The following is a 9,720-nucleotide window of genomic DNA, read 5'->3' on the forward strand; positions in this document are numbered from 1 at the left end:
AGATTTTGCTGCCCTCGCTTCTCCAGTTTCTAATACATATTTATATGCATGTGAACGTAATGGTTAAACATTAAACATCACACTTTTTATTGTTTTTATTAACTTTTTCTGATATGCAGAGACTAGTACAAAACAATTTACCGCGCTCCAATAAACCCACGTGTTGCCAAGTCACATAAAACCAGTTTTTTTTTTCTTGCAAAAGTCTTCATATTGTTATAAATTTATAAAAAAAAAGCATCCACGCTCATGGGGTTAAAACTAATATATTATGGTCAGCTACTAACTTATTGCATCTTATTTATCAAATACAATTGTGAAAACTCTAAATTCGTCGGCTATCAATATACCGTGCATATACAATGGGTATTATTCGGGAATACTGCAAGTGTCAGAGCCTACACTATTCAACAATTACAACGATTAAAAACTGACGGAGCATTATGATGACTTGCATTGACAGACATATAGTCGCTTTAAAAAGTGAAAAAATTGGGTTTATATAAAAATCGCTTTACTTCCACTCCAGTCTAAAGGCAGAATATACGTACTATAAGTTTACAATGAAAAAAGAAACTCTGCGCAAAGACGGGTATTATTCGGGAATACTGCAAGTGCCAGAGTCTACACTATTCAACAATTACGACGATTAAAAACTAACGGAGCATTATTATGGCTTGAATAGACAAACTTATAGTCGCTTCAAAAAGTGAAAGATTTAGGTTTATATAAAAATCACCTTACTTCTACCTCAGTCTGAAGGCATAATATACGTACTACAAGTTTACAATGAAAAAAGCTCTGTGCAAAGACTGAGCAACAAAATGATAACACATTTCCATCGATTGCCAGTAATGCAACCTTTCAAACAATGAAATAAAATGTCAACAACCAATACCCTTTACTTATGTTCAATTAAAACGTTTTAGAATAAATAAAATAAAAGCCGTGTCTTACCTACATGTCTCACCTTAGTTATTTAGCCTCTTGAATGCAAGTTTTAGTTCGTCCCAACTCTGTTGCGCCTGTATCAATCATAAGCAATTATCAGTAACGAATGGAAGTCGAGAATTGCTATCACCAAGCGCCAGCATGATTGGCAGCTTGGCTCCACCTCCCAACTTCGTGTGAATTAAGACAGTGCAGACGTTAACGGAGAAATTGGCTTAAAAGTCGGGAAAAGTAGTATTTTATTGGGAAAAGTGTGGGGGTGTTATTATTTGGCGTACATACATATTTAAAGAAGACAAAAATTGATGTTTGTCATCCTGGATAACATCTTGTTGTATTTGATCTAAATGCATTGCTTGTTGAAATGTATTAGCGTGCCTATAAATGTTTTATATTGGCACTTACTGCGCGGGATATTTGTATATATACGATCTTGTTGATATCATCCAATTTGCCAAATAGACCATCAATTAACTAAATATTTCATACTTGTTATGTAGTGTAGATTTTGGGTAATAGTATACATTATAGGTAGTTGTAGATTATTCTATTTGAAAGTGACAAATTAGAATATTGTGTGTATTGTGATACGTTTTATTGTGTCCAATAACGATCTGTTATGAAATCAATTGTGATAAAGTTTTTAAAGTAGATTTTTTAGATTGAAGAAAATACATGTGTAATGAGATTAGGCTTAGAGTTATCAATGTGTTTAACAGATTTTGATCATCGCCATCATATTTGACATGTAACAATGAAATTGAATCTGATGGTTTTATATCAGTGCGATGAATTAAAGCGTGATTTGTCAATCTTGTGTAGAGTTTCTGTTTATAACGAGAAATAAAGCACGTGGACGCCGTATAGGCTCCATGAGCTTCCGATTAAGTAGATACAGGGTATTTGGCTGTATAATATTATAATATTACTGCAGAAGCCGCCAGAATGCTAGATATGAATATCTATCAAGAGGCCCAGTCGGTGCAAAAAAGTAGGACATTTAACACAGGGGCGAAAAGGGTGTGGGGGGGTCACCTCCCTCCCCCCCGGCTCAACCCCATTGTTTTTTTTTATTTTTAAAAAAGCACTTTTATGCGAAAAGAGTCACGATCGTGAGCTTTATCTTTTATCATCAGATGGTGAGATGGGGTGGGCATTCAAAGCGCGATATAATGATCCTATTAATTCATAATACAAATTGACGTCAAACGGGTTGTCGGATTTATCACTTTAAAAAGCTCAGTATGTCTGTATGCCTACGTTATTTGGAGAGGATGATGGCATCGTGCATTGTCAACTGTCAGATTCCCTTAACAGGAACCTGGCAAACCCCCTCATGTAAAAATTCCTAGATCCGCCCCTGAAAAGCCATTTCATTCAATTTTTATCAAGAGACTGACATTAACAAAATGACACTTATAATAAAGAGATTTGTAATTATTTCTTACTTATATCATCGTCAATGCAAGTAAGCATTTCACGTATCTGTTCAAATTCTAAGAAGAGAAAGCGAGAGAAACAGAATGGGGTTTAATGTCCTACATTTCTGCAACAACCGAGTTAATGAATAAATGAAATGGAACGGGGTTTATATCTTACTGTTCTGCTTCTACTTGGCTAAAGAAGACGGGCATACGACATGCAGTGTGCTGTGAATGAAGATTTGCTCGGACACTGGCGAATTGGCCTACTCTCATTTCGAATTCCAACTGTCAAGGGTTCTTTTACGTGCACAGCAATATGTACACGGGACCTCGGTTTTTTTATCCCATCCGCATAACTATACGCTATTTCTTGCCAGGTATTCCGTCCCACATCACTGGTAAGGGGAAACCACGCCGAAGAACTTCCTCGGCCAACACCGAGATCGAACACGAGACCTCCAGATGGTTAGCGAACCAACGTCCTACTCACTACGCCACTGTGACTCCCTGTGTTAATGAAGAACGGCATGTGGTGTTAAAAATTCCGTCTTCTATTCATCGAAATCCAACTGCCAAGAGTTCGTTTACGTACATGCCGACGAGAACACGATCGAACCTCTGATTTTGTTCCATCCAAACGGCTAGACGCTTTTCTGTCCTGCCCCACTGACATATGGAAGAACTAAGCTGGGAAATCCCGTGGAACTTCCTAGAGCAACGCGGAGATTGAACTTGGCTTCCAAAGAGTCAGAAACCTTCGTCCACGCTAAATATCCCTCTCATGCATCAAACATAATGTCCTAGTCTTAACACAAAAGAATAATAAAGTATACAGGGTTTCTGGGACACGCTCGTTTATAATGTTTCTGTCCATTCTAAAACCACTGAAAAAGTAATCTGTTCAACTAATCCAGGGAGATCCTCGGTCATATTAATATCGAGTGGCCCAGAAAACACGAGTACGTTATTTGAAGTAAAGTAATTCAAAACGTATTGTATATCATTCACATTTCACATGTTGTACAATATGGATGTCTGACACTCCACTTGAAATTGCAGAATGGAGAAGTGTAAATTACAAAATAACTAATGCATGGCTCTCTTATACTTTAATTTCACTATTACGAAATACATGAGAAGAATTTGAGTCCTGTACGTACCATCATAAATATAAACGACCTAATTATTTCAATAATTCTCTTGTGCGTAGGGGTCTTTAATAGTAGGAGGAAACCGGAGGACCCGGAGAAAACCCACGAGGTTGGACAGGCGACCTTACTCCTTGTCACGTACACGCTCACCACCCCCACCCCTCCTGCAATAATTGGAACAACATCCCACACACCACATACAACTCGTCGAAAGGTCGGAGAATCATCTTTGAAAAGATAAAAATTCCATAATCTGGTGTGTATGGTGAGCGAATAGGTGTGAAATTTATAAATCAAAATGGCTTAAAATAGGACCTTATCTCTACGCTGGCTACCGTCCAAAATTCAAAACAGTAATGAAAACTCTAGGGAATGAATGAATGAAATGGGGTATAATGTTTTACCTTTCTGCACCAATGGGATAATAAAGACGAGTATACGCCATACAGTGTTCTATAAGTGAAATTTGGTCCGGAAGAATTCCAACTGTGTAGTGCTCTTTTACACAGGACCATAGTTTTTCGTCCTATCCGAACGGCTAGACGCTTTCCTTGCCAGGGCCTCTCGTCCTGCACAACTCACAAGGGATCGAACGCTGGACTGACTGGTATGTGAGCCGGCACCTTACTCAACCAGTTACCGTGGCACACCCAACAACCACCTAACTAAGTGGAAAAGTCGAAATTTCCGGACTAAACGTATGTGTTTGGAAATGCGGAGCCATATCCTAGAGACCCCAGCTACTTTAACCATCACATCTAAAACCTAAATCGGTAACTGCCATTAGCATGAATTAGCACCCATAGTTCACCTCTATGTGCAAAATACCCGTCCACCAACAGATTTGTTCCTTGTATCAATGTCGCAACATCCGCCCACCTTCACGTCTGAATCTAAACCGGTAGTTGCTATTAGCACGAATTAGCACCCATAGTTCACCCCTATCTGCAAGTCACCCGCTAACCAACAGGCCACTTCCTTGTGTGAAGGTCGCCACACCTGTCCACACGCAGGTCAGTTCTTTGTATCAATGTCGCAACATCCGCCCACCTTCATGTCACTTCCTTGTATCTTTTTCTGGTTTTGATGAGTAGAACAAAAGTTGTAGCGCGATTAATGGGGAATCAAAACGTTATATCTATATGTATAAATGAATTAAAATAGGGTTTAACGTCCTAGTTTTCTGCACTGACTGGCTTAATTAAGACGGGATGTACATATGTACATTTACAACTTCCTTGAGTAAATTTAGAAATTGATATAAGTGTAAGAGAGAGTGAGAGAGAGAGAGAGAGAAATGGGATTTAACGTCCACTCGACACAAACAAGGTCATTTTGCGACTAACACATGGTTCAATTTTATTTCAATAATTCGCTTGCGCGTGGGAGTCTTTAGCAATGGGAGGAAAACGGAGGGCCCGGAGAAAAGCGATGAGGTTGGACATGCGACTCTACTCCTTGTCACGTACAACCGGGAAACCACGCCAGTTGACTCAATGACAGACCTTAAGATACAGCGCGCACATACTAACCATTGGACCACCAAATCCCCCTTGATATAAGTTATAGACATAATACGGAACAGAATGACTATTTTAATTTAAAGTGATTTTTGTTGATCTTCTCTTTCAAAGTTATCAACTAAATGATAATAAATATAGACAGCTAGAAGATTTATAATGCATACTTGTATATTGCGTATCCACATTCATGCTCAGACGGGAGCCGCGGTGGCTCTTTACGTAAGACATTGGGTCGCCAACCAGGAGGTCCCAGGTTCGCTCCCGGTGTTGGCCAAGAAAGTTTCTAGAGATTTGCTGGTTCGCTTAATCCTTGTCAGTTGTGCAGGGCAGGGAGCCTGACAAGGACAGGGTCTAGTCGTTCGAGTGGGACAAAAAACGGGGTCTCGTGTGCATATTGGCATGCACGTAAAAGAACCCGTGAAAGTTGGTATTCGAAATAAAACTAGGTCGTCCGGGCAAAATTTGACCCATAGCCCACTCACTGTATGGAAAATGTCAGTCTTCAATAGCCCAGTCGGAGCAGGAAAGTATGACGTTAAGCACCATTTCATTTCACTTCATGCACAGTCTGTAGTTAAAAAGAAATGACAGAAAACCTATTTAACATTATAAAGTGTCTATGCGGATGTGTTTGAAATTATATCTCGTGATCATGACTTTAATCTTTTTCTGTCACTTACGAATATTTCTAGATTACTTAGCACAAAAAAGATGTGTACATTTCAAACCTCTGCTCACTCCTAACAATCAACAAGATATAAATCTTCTAGAATAGTTCTTCATGACATTGTTATAACGTATGATGCATATTAAAGAGACAAATGAAATGAAATGAAATGGGGTTTAACGTCATACTGTTCTACTCCGAACTGGGCTAATGAAGACGGGCATACGTCATACAGTGTGCTATGAGGGAAATTTTGCCCGGGCAGCGGCACTATCGCCTACTCTTATATCGAATTCCAACTGCCAAGGGATCTTTTACGTGCATTCCAATGTATTCACGGGACCTCGGTTTTTCGTCTCATCCGAAGGATTAGACAGCTGTCCTTGTCAGGCCCTCCGTCCTGCATCACTGACAAGGGGAAACCACGCCGGAAAATCTGGATGAACTTTCTCGGCCAATGCAGGGATTGAACACCTATTAAAGAGACAATGTTACGGTATTTATTTTTTCATATTACAAAATGTTGGTCTTATACGAAATTGGTCATATACGAAGATGTTTATGAAATGAAATGGGGTTTAACGTCCTACTTTCGTCACCGACTGGGGGGGTTGGATGGCTGAATGGTTAGCGTATGCGCGATGTATCATAAAGTCTGTCATTGAGTCGACTGGCGTGGTTTCGAATCCCCGGTTGTACGTGGCAAGGAGTTGGGTCGCCTGTCCAACCTCGTGGGTTTTCTCCGGGTCCTCCGGTTTCCTCCCACTGCTAAAGACCCCTACGCGCAAGCGAATTATGTAAATAAAATTAAACCATATGTTAGTCCCGAAATGACCTAGTTTGTGTCGAGTGGACGTTAAACCCCATTTCTCTCTCTCTCTCTCGTCACCGACTGAGCTAATGAAGACGGGCTTACACCGTGCAGTGTGCTATGTTCGGACATTGGTGCTACGGCCTACTCTTATATCGAATTCTGACTGGTAAGGGTTATTTTACGTGCATGACAATGTTTACACGGGATCCCGGTTTTCGCCCCATTCGAACAACTAGACAGGCACCACAGGGAAGGGGAACCATGACGGAATATCACTAGTAACTTTCTTGGTCAACAACTGGTGAGAAGATGTTTATGATCGATCGCCTGCAAATGTCGATGTTATACAGACAAAAACTGTCCTTTATCAAATAAGAGAAGCGTCCTATAATGTGAAACAGACAATATGTGACAAAACAAATGAGTTAGATGCTACAATGTAAAAAATATCCATTTTTTATGTGGCCCAATTCCGTAGTTTACCACTTTTTTTCTGTTAATCGATGGCTTTTTTGGGGGGAGAAATTGTATTAAAAGTGTGAGTTATTTCTTCAAATTACGTGTTTTATGTATTTTTATGAAATATTCAGTATTAAACAGGAAATTTCCGTGAAATTTAGGGATAAAATGTTTTATTCACTTCTATAATGGACTTAATTCTGTTATTTTACGGAATAAAAGTTGGAATGACTAGGAATTTCCGTGAAATTTTGGGATAAAATGTTCTATTCCATTCTATAATGGACTTAATTCTGTTATGTCACGGTGGAATGATCCGGAATTTACGGATTATTTCTGTTTGCAAATGCAACGATAAATCATATATAATCATTCCTAATAATTATCATATTATAGTATTCATTTCAATTTATTAACCATAATATGAAGAATCATATTTTGTAAAATTTGTTATATTACATGTCATATATATCTAATTTCCATTATTTATAAGATCTATAAAGTGTATTGTTATTCATCATACGTTAATCATATTGTAAGTATTTTCATAAATGTATAAAAATATGTGTTTTAACGCCCGGTCTGTATAGGTTGTATTATTTGGTAATCAAGCACGCTTAAATCCTGATAATATAACCGATTGGCCGGTGTAAGCCGATTTGCCTTTATGGCAGAGTTTACATACCTGCTAATTAATAATACCGCAAGCTTACATCTGGAAGCCTCTAACCGGTCCAATCACTGACGAGTATCGGTTTGTGATACCTTACCGATTTCCCTCCCATTGCTAAAGACCCCTATGCACACGCGAATAATTCAAATAAAGTTGAACTATGTATTAGTCCCGAAATGACCTAGTATGTGCCGAGTTAAATCCCCCCCCCCCGCGCTCTCTCTCTCCCTATCTCTCTCTCTTTAATGCAACAAAGTGCATTCAGTTTTGCAATTAATCGTAAATCTTGATTCTTTGTACGCAGTAATTTTTTAACTCATAAATGTTTCAAGCAGATTTTATATTAAGACAAATTGAATCTGATGTTTTTCATACCAGCTCTAATTCTTCTAGATGCTATGTTGGAATATGGATAGAGATGTTCATTGAACATCATGTTATGTGCTGTTTTATATGTTTATGTTTTTAACACCGTATTTATCTAATATAACACAGCTGTAGAACATGTTTCATTTCTACATTTATTTAATAAATTATATAGAAAACTAGTTGTGTCAGGTTAGATGGGGAACCCCCTGTGTTATAACATCATTCATTATCCGTTACCCTACTGTTTGATTGTATGAGTAGTTTCTAGATAAATATGATATTTTTAAATGTAAATAGCACTTTCACTTAAAGCATCTGTGCGTGATTTGAATTAGAAAAAATATGGTGACTGAAAGCGTCCATTTAGTCTTTAGATCGTCGTGTTTCTAGATACAAAGCGAGGGTCGCCGTTAAGCCAGCATGACGAAAGAGGCCTCCCGCGACTTTCACAACACGGGAGTCGCCGTTAAGCCAGCACGAAACAAAGGTCGTCGATTACTTTACGATATCGATTTCCATCTTCCACTGGATCTTTTACCTGCACGCCAATGTGTCCACAGAACCTCGGTTTTACGTCCCATCCGAACGACTAGACATTAAGATAAAGTAGGGTAAGTTATAATGACATTAAGTCGCTGCTAGTCATTTGTATTTTTCGGAAAATATCAAGCTTCTCATGGCTTAATCAGGGCTAAAATATAGCCTACTCGTAATGATTATTTAACATTTAACATTTGATTAAAATATCAACGGTATGGAGAAAAGCGGTCCAAAGATTTATTCATAACGGGTATAATCTACTAAAACCAAAACGGCCCAAAAATTTCGTCAAAACGGACATAACGGTATAGATAATACATTTAAGAGAAAATGCACCAAATAATTTGTCAAAATAACCATAGATTGGGGATAGCCACAGTAATTAATATCAACGAGACCTATTAAACATTTGTTATCTTTTAAAGATACATTATGGGAGATTCGATAACGAGTTGGCAGTTCTCACTATTATAGTTAAAAACTAGATAATGTAAATGCAATTTGCTGAAAATGTCATTCAAATTGATCCACTATGAACCGAAAACTAAGCGATTGAAATTTCCGCCTAGCCCCGATCATCAGTACTAAAGTCAGTACGATAAACGGCATAGTCTCGATTGTCCATTTAATCGTTAAATCGTGAAGGAAAGTTATGCAATAAATCGGCTCATAATCCACTAAAGATTGCAGGCTAGCGAAGCCATCTAGAGTTGATTATGGTCTGGATAGGTTAATTAATGTCTAATTAATAATTTAGATAACATTTCAGGCCTAAAGAAAGACTTGCAATAGACATATTTAGCTCTTGCATAATGTATGTTTAAGAACCCAGTGATATACATTTAGATAGATTTTGACCGACCACATGTTTTCTCGCTTTGGCTTTTAAGAGAATTTTTGTCGTTGGTGTTTACGTATCCAAGATTTACGTACTCAGACTACGTACAACGGAACAAAAACTTACTAATTAAAGAATAAGTTACCAGCTGGCTGCATAGCAAGTCACTTGCTCGCCTCCACAATAACATATTAATGGGAAAGATACCAGTTTGCCTTCATACTTAATAATTCAATCGGAAGTTACCTGCTCGCCTCAACAATAAAATCTTACATATTCTATATGAAATTAACTGCTCGTCTCCAAAAATG

General features: G+C 38.2%; 1 protein-coding gene across 4 annotated transcripts in view; it reads right to left on the bottom strand.

Moving 5' to 3' along the window:
* Positions 1–1,092, bottom strand: part of LOC126811658 (tachykinin-like peptides receptor 99D) — a 54,460-nt gene extending 53,368 nt beyond the window's left edge. For 2 of the 4 annotated variants that reach the window (XM_050537465.2, XM_050537469.2), the window contains exon 1: positions 958–1,092. The gene's annotated coding sequence lies outside the window, so the exon portion shown is untranslated. The remainder of the gene's footprint in view (positions 1–957) is intronic. The other 2 variants (XM_050537468.2, XM_050537467.2) reach the window with 2 other exon arrangements.
* Positions 1,093–9,720: the final 8,628 nt, after the last annotated feature.

Source organism: Patella vulgata, chromosome 2 (assembly GCF_932274485.2).
Source record: "Patella vulgata chromosome 2, xgPatVulg1.2, whole genome shotgun sequence".
Taxonomy (NCBI): Eukaryota; Metazoa; Mollusca; class Gastropoda; family Patellidae; genus Patella; species Patella vulgata.